Source organism: Zalophus californianus, chromosome 2 (assembly GCF_009762305.2).
Source record: "Zalophus californianus isolate mZalCal1 chromosome 2, mZalCal1.pri.v2, whole genome shotgun sequence".
Lineage (NCBI taxonomy): Eukaryota > Metazoa > Chordata > Mammalia > Carnivora > Otariidae > Zalophus > Zalophus californianus.
In genome coordinates, this window is record NC_045596.1 from 83381411 (window position 1) to 83392082 (window position 10672).

The window sequence follows — 10672 nt, forward strand, 5'->3', positions numbered from 1 at the left end:
CATTTTGGGAATAGAAGTAAGAAAAGATATCCCTGGAGGAGGAAAAAAGGTGAAAAACAAACGAGGCACACACACAAAATGAATAGTTGGAAAGAATGAGAGAAGACATATGGGCTGATCCAGAGCAAAGTACCAGGGGTACCATCCTGCACATAATTTATTCAGTTAATTTGCAGGTTTTTAAAATGTTATGTGTATATTTACAAATGATCATTTGCTACATGTTTTGTGCATTGACACTTCAGTTGATTGCTCTGTGATTTTGTTTTAACATTCAGTTCTGTACGGCATAGTGGGTAAGAGCAGGAGTATAAAGAAATACCATCATCACTTAATAGCCATGTGATGTTGGGAAATTACATAACTCTGTGCCTGGAGTCCTGAAAAATGAGGCTGCTAGTCCATGGGGCTGCTGTGAGCATTTTCCAAGTTATTTCAGGGTAAATTACTTATCACACAGGCTGGCCTAGAGAAAATGTTTAACCGTTGTTGCTGTTTTTAAGATTTGTTTTGCTTTCTATCCAGCTGATCCGTTACATACTTAGATTTAACCACATTTAACCCACGTAAGGTGTCAGCACTGCCCACTACCTGAACACATGCTCACTGCTTCCCATCCTAATTCAGAACAGTAAAAAAGCAAGACTGCAGCGAAAATGGCTAGCTAGGAAATGCTGAGAAGTTACAGAATTGACAGTGATTAAATTGTGGGACACTCAGATGACTAAATACCCACTTGTGAGGAAGTAATAGAATCTCAAGAAGAAAAAAAGAAATTCTGCGAATTATTTTGATAATTGGATTTTTGATGCTGTTCAACTCTAAAAGAGTTTGTATATGTAAAAGAATATATATATAATGCATATATATAAAAAATGTAAAGGCTAATAAAACAAGCACCATGTACTCATGATACTGTTTAAGAAAATAAAGCATGTATTGCTATTTAAGACCCCTGTGTGCCTCACTGAATTTTGTTTTTATCATTCTCTTGCTTTTCTTTATAAATTTATAATATATTAATAATCCCTAAGCAAACTGATTGTTTGATTGTACTTTTATTTGAACTTCATATGCTGGTATCTGCTCACTATATTTTTCAGAGACTTGATTTTGATTAAAAATCAACATTATGTTTTTGACATATGTTGGGTATGTAGAGATGTAGTTCATTTATTACCATTGCTGTAATATTATATTGTATGACTATCTTATTTCCTATTTTTAAAAGATTTTATTATTTATTTATTTATTTATTTATTTATTTATTTATTTATTATTTGAAAGAGAGAGTGTGTGTGTGTGAGCAGGGAGGAGGGGCAGAAGGAGAGGGAGAAAATCTCAAGTCGACTCCACCCTGAGTGCGGCGCTGGTTGCGGAGCTCAGTCTCATGACCCTGAGATCCTGACCTGAGCTAAAACTAAACCGACTGAGCTACCCAGATGCCCCATCCTGTTTCCTATTTATCTGCTCATCATTCTATCGACATTTGGGTTGTTTCTAGCTATTTGTCTTGACAAAAATGCCACAATGTACATGTCTTCTGTAGCATTTGGGCAAGGGTTTTTGCAGTAGAATTTCTGGGTCAAAGAATTTAAGTATCTTTGTGGCTAGTCAATTGTTTTCCAAAGGTAATATACTAATTTATATTCCCATCAGTGGTGTATAAATTTCCAAATGCCTACATTCTTACCAACCCTTAGAAAAGTGAGACTTTTCAAGTTTTACACATATGAAGGTGTGACATGCTTAGTTTGGTTTCTTTGCAATAAATTTGAGCATTTCTTTTTAATTGTACTTTCATGCTTTCTTTTCTGTAAAATGGCTCTTCCTATCTTTTGCCCTCTTTAAATCATATCATATGTCTTCTTATTGGTTTATAAAGTGTGTTTTTATATTTAGGAAGCTAATCAATTGACAGTTATATACATGATAAATATTGTCACCCACATCTGTGGTTGATAGGAGTACTGGTGCCAATTCTTCACTCCTCTGTAATAGAGTGATAGGTTCATACCCTTTACCATATAGACATAGTGCCCCACCTCCAAATTAGTATGACACCCTGCCGTATTAGTGTTGGGCTTGGCCAAATATCTTGCTTTGGCCAACGTGATATGAGCAGATGTGATGCAAGCAGAGGCATTAATGTGCTTGCACGGTTCAGCTTGCCATCTTGTGCTCCTGCTATTCTCATGACCTGAACTGAAGGCAGTTGCTTAACCAACTGAGCCACCCAGGCACCCTCCTGCTATTCTCAACCAGAAGATCATGCCCTCGTTTAGCCACTGGTCCAAGGAAGACACCTGGAGCAGCTGCAACCCAATCTCAAGTCTGGAACCAAGCGCAACTACTTGTAGCTGACCTGCAGACCCATGAGCAAGAAAAGCAATGCTTGTGTTTATAAGAATTTGGTTTGACAGGATTCGTTACACCACATTATTGCAACCAGCTAAGTCTGAACTAATGGGCAGAAGTCCTTAATCTAATATGGTTGAATTTATCATTCTTTTCCATTAGAGTTTGCATATTTTATGTCTTGTTTATGTCTTGGTCTTTGCATAAACATATTCACAAACATCTCTCCTGTCTCAAGGTTATCAAGATAATCTATTACATAGGCATTTAAGCCTATTAATAACAGGCTTACAGAAACTGATTCTGCATATGTATGGAATAGGGTACAAATTTACTTTTTTCCACATGAATGCCACTCTTACTTCAGCACAATTTATGTATCCATTCTCCACTGATACACAATTCTACCTTGTTTCCAGACAGTGTTGGGTATAGCTGTGCCAATATCACTGTATGAATTCCTATAGTTTTTTGGTATGTCTTGCTCTCTGGTAGGTTATGTCCTCCCTTATTTCAGGAAATTTTCGCTATATTTCATCCCTTGTTTATCATATGCATTTTATAATCAGCTTGTTAAATTCCTTGAAAACCCAGATTCATAATGTATCTATAGATGAATTTGGAAATAGTGGATAATTTTGCAACATTGTTTTATCATCCAGAAATTTCTTTGTTTATATGTATTTTATTTAATGCCTCTTAGTAATGTTTATAATTTCCTTGATCAGATCTTGCACATTGTTTAAAAAAGAATTATTCTTTGTTACTTTTTGTTTGTCACTCTTTTACAAGGCATCCTTTAAAAGCTATATTTTAAAAATGTTTGTAGCTATTATATAGAAATGCAATTGAATTTTGTGTAATTGATTTTTTAATCTGACATGTTTAAATTCATGAGTATTCCTATAAATTCATCTATATAATATTTTGAGTTTTCTAGGTAGAAAATCATATCATCTGAGATTAATGATTAGATTTTTATCCCTTTCCAATATTGATAATGTTCATTTCTTTTTTCTGTTTTCTACCTTATTTCCTTCAAGGGGACCTCCAGTACAATGTTGAACAGCAGGAAGAGTGGACCTCTTCCTTATTCATGAATTTAAAGGAAATGGCTTTAATCTTTCACCATTCCTACATGGTTGATGAATTTATTAAATGCTCTTTCTGAATCTATTGAGGTGATGATACAGTTTTTCTCCTTTAATTTGTTAATAAGGTGAATTACATGAATAGATTTTTTTTTTCTAATATTAAACCAGCCTTTCATTCCTGGAATAAATTTAGTTTGGTCATGACATAGTCTCTCTCTCAATAGATAGATAACAGCTATTTTAGCTATATTTGTAGCTAGTGTATAGAAATGTAATTGAATTTTGTAAAATTAATTTTAGCTATATATATATTATGTGTATATAGTTGAATTTATTTTGTTTCTATCTTGTTCACAATATTAGTTTGTATTTTTTCTGCCTTATAGTGTCCTCTAGTTTTTGAATCACAATTATGTTAGCCTAAATAATAAGTGTGGTGTTTTCTGTCTTTCTAGTTCCAAGAATAATTGGTGTAAAATCAGAATTATTTGTTTCTTGAATGTGTGGTAGAATACATTTGCAAAAGTCATTTGGACCTGCTCTTTCCTTTATGGAAATTTTTAAAAATATTGATTCAATATCTTTAAAGGTTTTAGTGTTACTTGGGATTTCTGTTTAGTTTTTATTAAATCATATTGTTTAGGCATCTGCCCATATCATGCTGATTTTCAAATCGGCTTAAAGTATTTTTTTAAATCTGCTACATTTGCAATTATATCCTCAATTTATTCAGTAAGTTTTGTTTTTAGCAACTTTAATGTTCCTCCCAAAACAGTTTCCCCCCTAAATAAATTTTGACTTGCTTGATTTTGTAATTTATTTCATGTATTTTATATTTGTTTTCTATCTCACTAATATCCCCCAGGAATTGTTTCATATATGTCTGCTATAAATATCATTTAGCTGATACTTACAGTTGGTATAAATATCTGAGAATCTCAGTTCCTTACCTGAAATATTCAGGCCATTCACATTTAACTGTGATCTCTGATATGTTTGGGCTTATTTCTGTCATTTTATACTTTCTATTTTTATTGCTTGCCCTATTTTTTCTCCACTTTTTTCTTACAAAGCTTATTTTGTATTAACATATTTTCCTCCATTGTTACATTTCTTCTTTTTCTATTTGTTTGAAAGTTACGTAGTATCTTAATTTTTTATGGGTTATAGGAATTATGATGCTCATGTTTAACTTAACCAATATGAAGTCAAAATTTAATCAGTATGTTTACCCTTTTCTTTACAGTGCTTTAGCAATACACAACTTACCCAGATTTATAAGCTTTAGATTTATAATAATTCAATCCTGTTTTTTTAATACCCATACATTTTACATTATAATTATTATTGTTTTATACCGTGAGCCTTCCATTAGATTTAGCCACATATACTTTTTTAATTCTCCATTCTAATGTGAATTACAAACCTGTGTCCTGCAATCATAATCCTTCTTTCTGAAATATATTTTAGAAGTTACCTTAGAAAAGTTTTTGGTGATAAACTCTCAGATTTTGTATTGTTTACAAATGTCTTCTGTTGAATATAGTATGCTAGGTTGACAGTTTTTTTCTCAGTACTTTAAAGAAATTGTTTGATTGTTTTCTGGTTTTCATCAAGCTAATAAATCAGCTACCACTGGAACTGTGATTTTAAGTAATCTTTCTCTTCTGTTTACCTGCATATAAAACCTTCTCTTTGCATTTGTGTTCTGTAGTGGTGCTACATTATGTTTAAAAGAAAATATCTTTAAAATATATTTATCTTGCTAGGGATTTGATGGGCTTTCTAAACTTAAAAACATACTATTTAGTCAAATATGGAAAATTATCAGATAGTCTCTTCTCAAATGTTACCATTTCCCAATTTTCTGCCTTACCATTTTCCAGAACCCTAGGCAGAGATTTATTATACCATTTACTATATTTTCTGCACATCGCCTAACCCCTCTTCATATTCACTATTGCTTTGTTTCTTTGTTTTAAATTCTGGGTTATTTCTTCAAGTCAGGTATATTTAACCTGATATAAGAGTCATTGATACAAAACACATATTCAAGGAAATGTACTGATTATGCATATTCATTTCAATATAGTATCCTATCCAGTAATTTTTTCTCAAAAAATAGATTTTATCTTTTAGAACAATTGAAGGTACAGAGATTTCTCTTATATGCCCTGTCCACATACACGAAACTATTGAAATTCTGCACCACAATTGTGTATTTATTACTATGAATCTACAATGACTCATCATAATCACCTAAAGTCCATAGTTTATGTTAGGGTTTACTCTTGGTGTTGTACATTCTATGGGTTTGGACAAATATATGATGCTGTGTATCCCATGTTATAGTATCATACAATGTATTTTCACTACCCTAAAAATCCTTTGTGTTCTGCCTATTCTCCCTTCCCTCCTCTCTAACCCCTGCCAACTACTGATCTTTTAACTCTCTCTGTAGTTTTTCCTTTTCCAGAATGTCATACAGTTGGAAACATACAATGTGTAGCATTTCATATTGGCTTTTTTCACCTATCAATATGCATTTTAGTTTTCCCCCTGTCTTTTCATGACTTAATAGCCCATTTCTTCTTAGCATTGAATAATATTCCATTGTCTAGATGTGCAGCAGTTTATCCATTTACCTACTTAAGGTATCTTGGTTGCTTCCAAATTTAGGCAATAATGAGTAGAGCTGCTGTAAGTATTTGTGTACAGATATTTTTTTGTTGACATTGTTTAAACTTATTTGGGTAAATACCAAAGAGCACGATTGCTGGATCATATGATAAGAGTATGTTTAGTTTTGTGGAAACCATCAAATTGTCTTCCAAAGTAGCTTACTATTTTTCATCCCACCAACAATGAATGAGAATTCCTGCTGCTCTACATCCTCATCAGCATTTGGTATTGTCAGTGTTTGGGATTTGGGTCATTCTAATAGCTGTGTGGTGGTATATTGTTATTTTAATTTGCATTTCCCTGATGACATATGATATGAAGCATCTTTTCATATGTTTATTTACCATCTATATGTCTTCTTTGGTGAAGTGCTTGTTCAGGTCTTTTGCCTGTTTCTTAATTGGTTTGTTCATTTTCTTATTTTGACTTTAAGAGTACTTTTTATATGTTGAATAACAGTCCTCTATCAAATATGTCTTTTGCAAATATTCTCTCCCAGTATGGCTTGTCTTCTCAATCTATTGACATTGTATTTTATAGAGCAGAAATTTTAAATTTTAATGTAATCCAACTTATCAATTATTTCTTTCATAAATTATGCCTTTTGTGTCGTATTTTAAAAAGTCATTGCCATAACCAAAGTCATCTCTATTTTCATGTATTTTATCTTCTAGAGTTTTATAGTTTTGCATATTGCTTTTATATCTATGATATATTTTGAGTTCATTTTTGTGAAGGGCATAAGGTCTGTATCTAGTTTCATTTTTTGCATGTGGATGTTTAGTTGTTCCAGCACCATTTGTTGAAAAGATAATCTTTACTCCACTGTATTGCCTTTGCTCCTTTGTCAAATATCAGTTGACTATATTTATGTGTATCTGTTTTTAGGTTCTCTATTCCATCCCATTGATCTATTTGCCTATTCTTTTATCAATACTGCACTCTCTTTATCACTCTTGTTTTAAAGTAAGTTTTGAAGTTGAGTAATGTCAGTCTTCTGACTTTGTTTTTCTCCTTCAGTATCATGTTGGCTATTCTGGGTCTTTCCCTTCTCCATATAAACTTTAGAATCAGTTTGTAAATATCCATGAAATAACTTGCTGGGATTTTGACTGGGATTGCATTGAATTTTATAGATCAAGTTGGAACAAACTGACATCTTGAAAGTATTGAGTCTTCCTATCCATGAACATGGTCTACCTCTCCATTTATTTCCTTCTTTGATTTCTTTCATCTGAGTTTTGTAGTTTTCCATTTATAGGTCTTGTACATGTCTTGTTAGACTTATACCTAAATATTTATTTTGGAAGGTGCCTATATAAATGATATTGTTTCTAATTTTAAATTCTACTTGCTAATGTGGTATATAGGAAAGCAATTGACCTTCCTATATTAACTTGATATCCTGTACCCTTGCTATAATCACTTATTTCCAGGAAATTTTTGTTGATTTTGTTTATAGGTGATCATGTCTTCCATGAACAAAGACTTATTTCTCCCTTCCTCTTTGTACTTTTTATTTCCTTTTTTGAGGGGGTGGGGGTCTTATTGCATTAGCTAGAACTTCCAATGTGATGTTTAAAAGGAGTGGTGAGAGGGAACATCTTTTCCTTGTCTCTGATATTAGTGGGAAAGCCTCAAATTTCTCACCATTAAGTATTGCTTTTAGCTATTAGCTATGAGTTTTTGTAGATGTTGCTTATCAAGTTGAGGAAGTTCCCCTCTATTCCTAGTTTGCTGAGAGTTTTTAATCATGAATGAGTGTTGGACTTTGACAAATGCTTTTTTCTGCATCTACTGGTAGAATTATGTGATTTTTGTTCTTTAGCTTGTCGATATGATGGATATGTTAACTGATTTTCCAATGTTGAATCAGCCTTACATACCTGAAATAAATCTCTGTTGGTCATGGTGTATAAGGTCATGGTGTATAATTCCTATTATACATTGCTGGATTGGATTTGCTAATATTGTTTGAGGATTTTTGCATTTATATCCTGAGAGATATAGGTCTGCAGTTTTCTCTTCCTGGAATATTTTGTCTGGCTTTTGTATGAGAGTAATGCTGGCCTCATAAAATGATTTAGAAGTATTCCCTGTCTTTTATCTTCAGGAAGAGATAATAAGAATTGATATAATTTCTTCCTTAAAATTTTGGTAGATTTTGCCATTGAACCCCGAGCCTGGTGCTTTCTGTTTGGAAATATCATTAATTCTTGATTTGATTTCTTTAATATATATAGGCCTATTCAAATATTCCATTTTTTCTTGTGAGTTTTGGCAAATTGTGTCTTTCAAGGAATTGGTCCATTTCAACTTGTGTGTCAAACTTGTGAACATAGAGTTGTTCACAATATTCCTTTATTATTCTTTTAATGTTCATAGGATCTGTAGTGATGTTCTTTCTTGTATCTTCTCTTTTTGTTTCTTAGCCTGGCTAGAGGCTTATCAATTTTATTAATGTTTTCAAAGAACCAGATTTGGTTCAATTGATTTTTTTCTGTTAACCTTCTGTTTTCAATTTCATTTATTTCTGCTCTAATTTTTATAATTTCTCTTATCTGCTTACTTTGAATGTAATTTCTCTTCTTTTTCTAGTTTTATAAGGTGGAAACTTAGATTGTTAATTCTGTATCTTTCTTCTTTTCTAATATATACTCTCAATGCTATAAATTTTCCTCTAAGCACTACTTTAGCTGCATCACACAGATTTTGATAAGTTGTGTTTTCATTTTCGATTAGTTCAAAATATTTTAAAATTTATCTTGAGATTTCTTCTTTGACCTATGTATTATTTAGCAGTGTGTTGTTTAATTTTCACATATCTTGAGGTTTTCAAGCAATCTTTCTGATATTGATTTCTATTAATTCCATTGCAGTCTGAGAGCAGACATTGTTCAATGGCTATTTTTTAAAAGTGTGTTAAGGTTTGTTTTGTTTCAGAATGTGGTCTGTCTTGGTGAATATTCCATGTGATCTTCAGCAAAATTTGTGTTTTGCTGCTGTTGGATGAAGTAATCTATAGGTGATAATTATATCCAGTTGATTAATGGTGTCGTTGAGTCTAATTATATCCTTATTGATATTCTGCCTGCTGGATCTCTCCATTTATGAGAGAAGGGTGGTGAAATCTCCAACTATGATAGAGAATTTATCTATCTTTCCACACAAGTCTATTAGTTTTTGCCTGACATAGTTTGATGCTTTGTTGTTAGATGTATACATATTAAGGATTATTATGTCTTCCTGGAGAATTGATTACTTTATCATAGTGTAATGTCGTTTTTTATCCCTGAATACTCTACCTTGTTTTGAAGTCTGCTTTGCCTGAAATTAATATGGCTACTGCTGGTTTCTTTTGATTTATGTTAGTATGAAATATTTTACTCCATCTATTTTTAATCTATATGTGTCTTTATATTTATAGTGTTTCTTGTAGACAAAATATAGTTGGCTTTTGTTTTTTGATCCATGCTGACAGCCTCTCTCTCTTTTAATTGGTGCATTTAGACCACTGACATTCAAAGTGATTATTGATATAGTTGGATTAGTATTTACCATGTTTGTTACTGTTTTCTTTTTGTTGCCCTTGTTTGTTGTTCCTATTTTTATCTTCTGCTCTTTTTCTGCTATCTGTGGTTTTAATTGAGCATTTTCGATGTTTCCCATTTCTCTCCTTTCTTTGCATATTGGTTATACTTCTCTTCCTCCCCCTCCTCCTCCTCCTCTTCCTCCTCTTCCTTCTACTACTACTACTACTACTACTACTACTACTACTACTACTACTACTACTTCTTCTTCTTCTTCTTCTTCTTCTTCTTCTTCTTCTTCTTCTTCTTCTTCTTCTTCTTCTTCTTCTTCTTCTTTGTGTTTAGTGGTTTCCCTGGAGTTTGCAGTATACATTTACAGCTAATACAAGTCCATATTCAGAAAACACTATACCACTTCACAGGTGGTGTTAGTACCTCATAATAAAATAATCCTAATTCTTTCCTCCCATCTCTTGTATCATTACTGTCATTCATTTCTCTTATATATAAACATATATAACTTACATATATGAGATATATGCATAAAATACATAATTGAATACATTTTTGCTATTATTATTTTGAGCAAACTGTTATCCCTTAGATCAATTAAGAATAAGAAAAACGAAAGTTTATTCTACCCTCATTTATTCCTCTCTGATGCTTTTCTCTCTTTTATGTAGATCTGAATTTCTCACCTATGTTATTTTCCTTCTCTCTAAAGAACTTCTTTTAACATCTCCTTTTCAAGACAGGTCTACTGGTACAAATTATCTTATTTTTTGTCCTAATTTTCCTGAGAAAGTCTTTTCTTCTCCTTCACTTTTTGAAGGATAATTTGTAGGGTACATAATGTTGGATTGGTGGCTTATTTCTCTTAAACTTTAAATATTTCACTCCCCTATCTTCTTGTTTGCATGGTTTCTGAGGAAAAATAGACGTAATCCTTTGCTTCTCTATAGATAAGTTTTTCCCCCTTGTGGCTTCTTTCAGTATTTTTTCCTTATA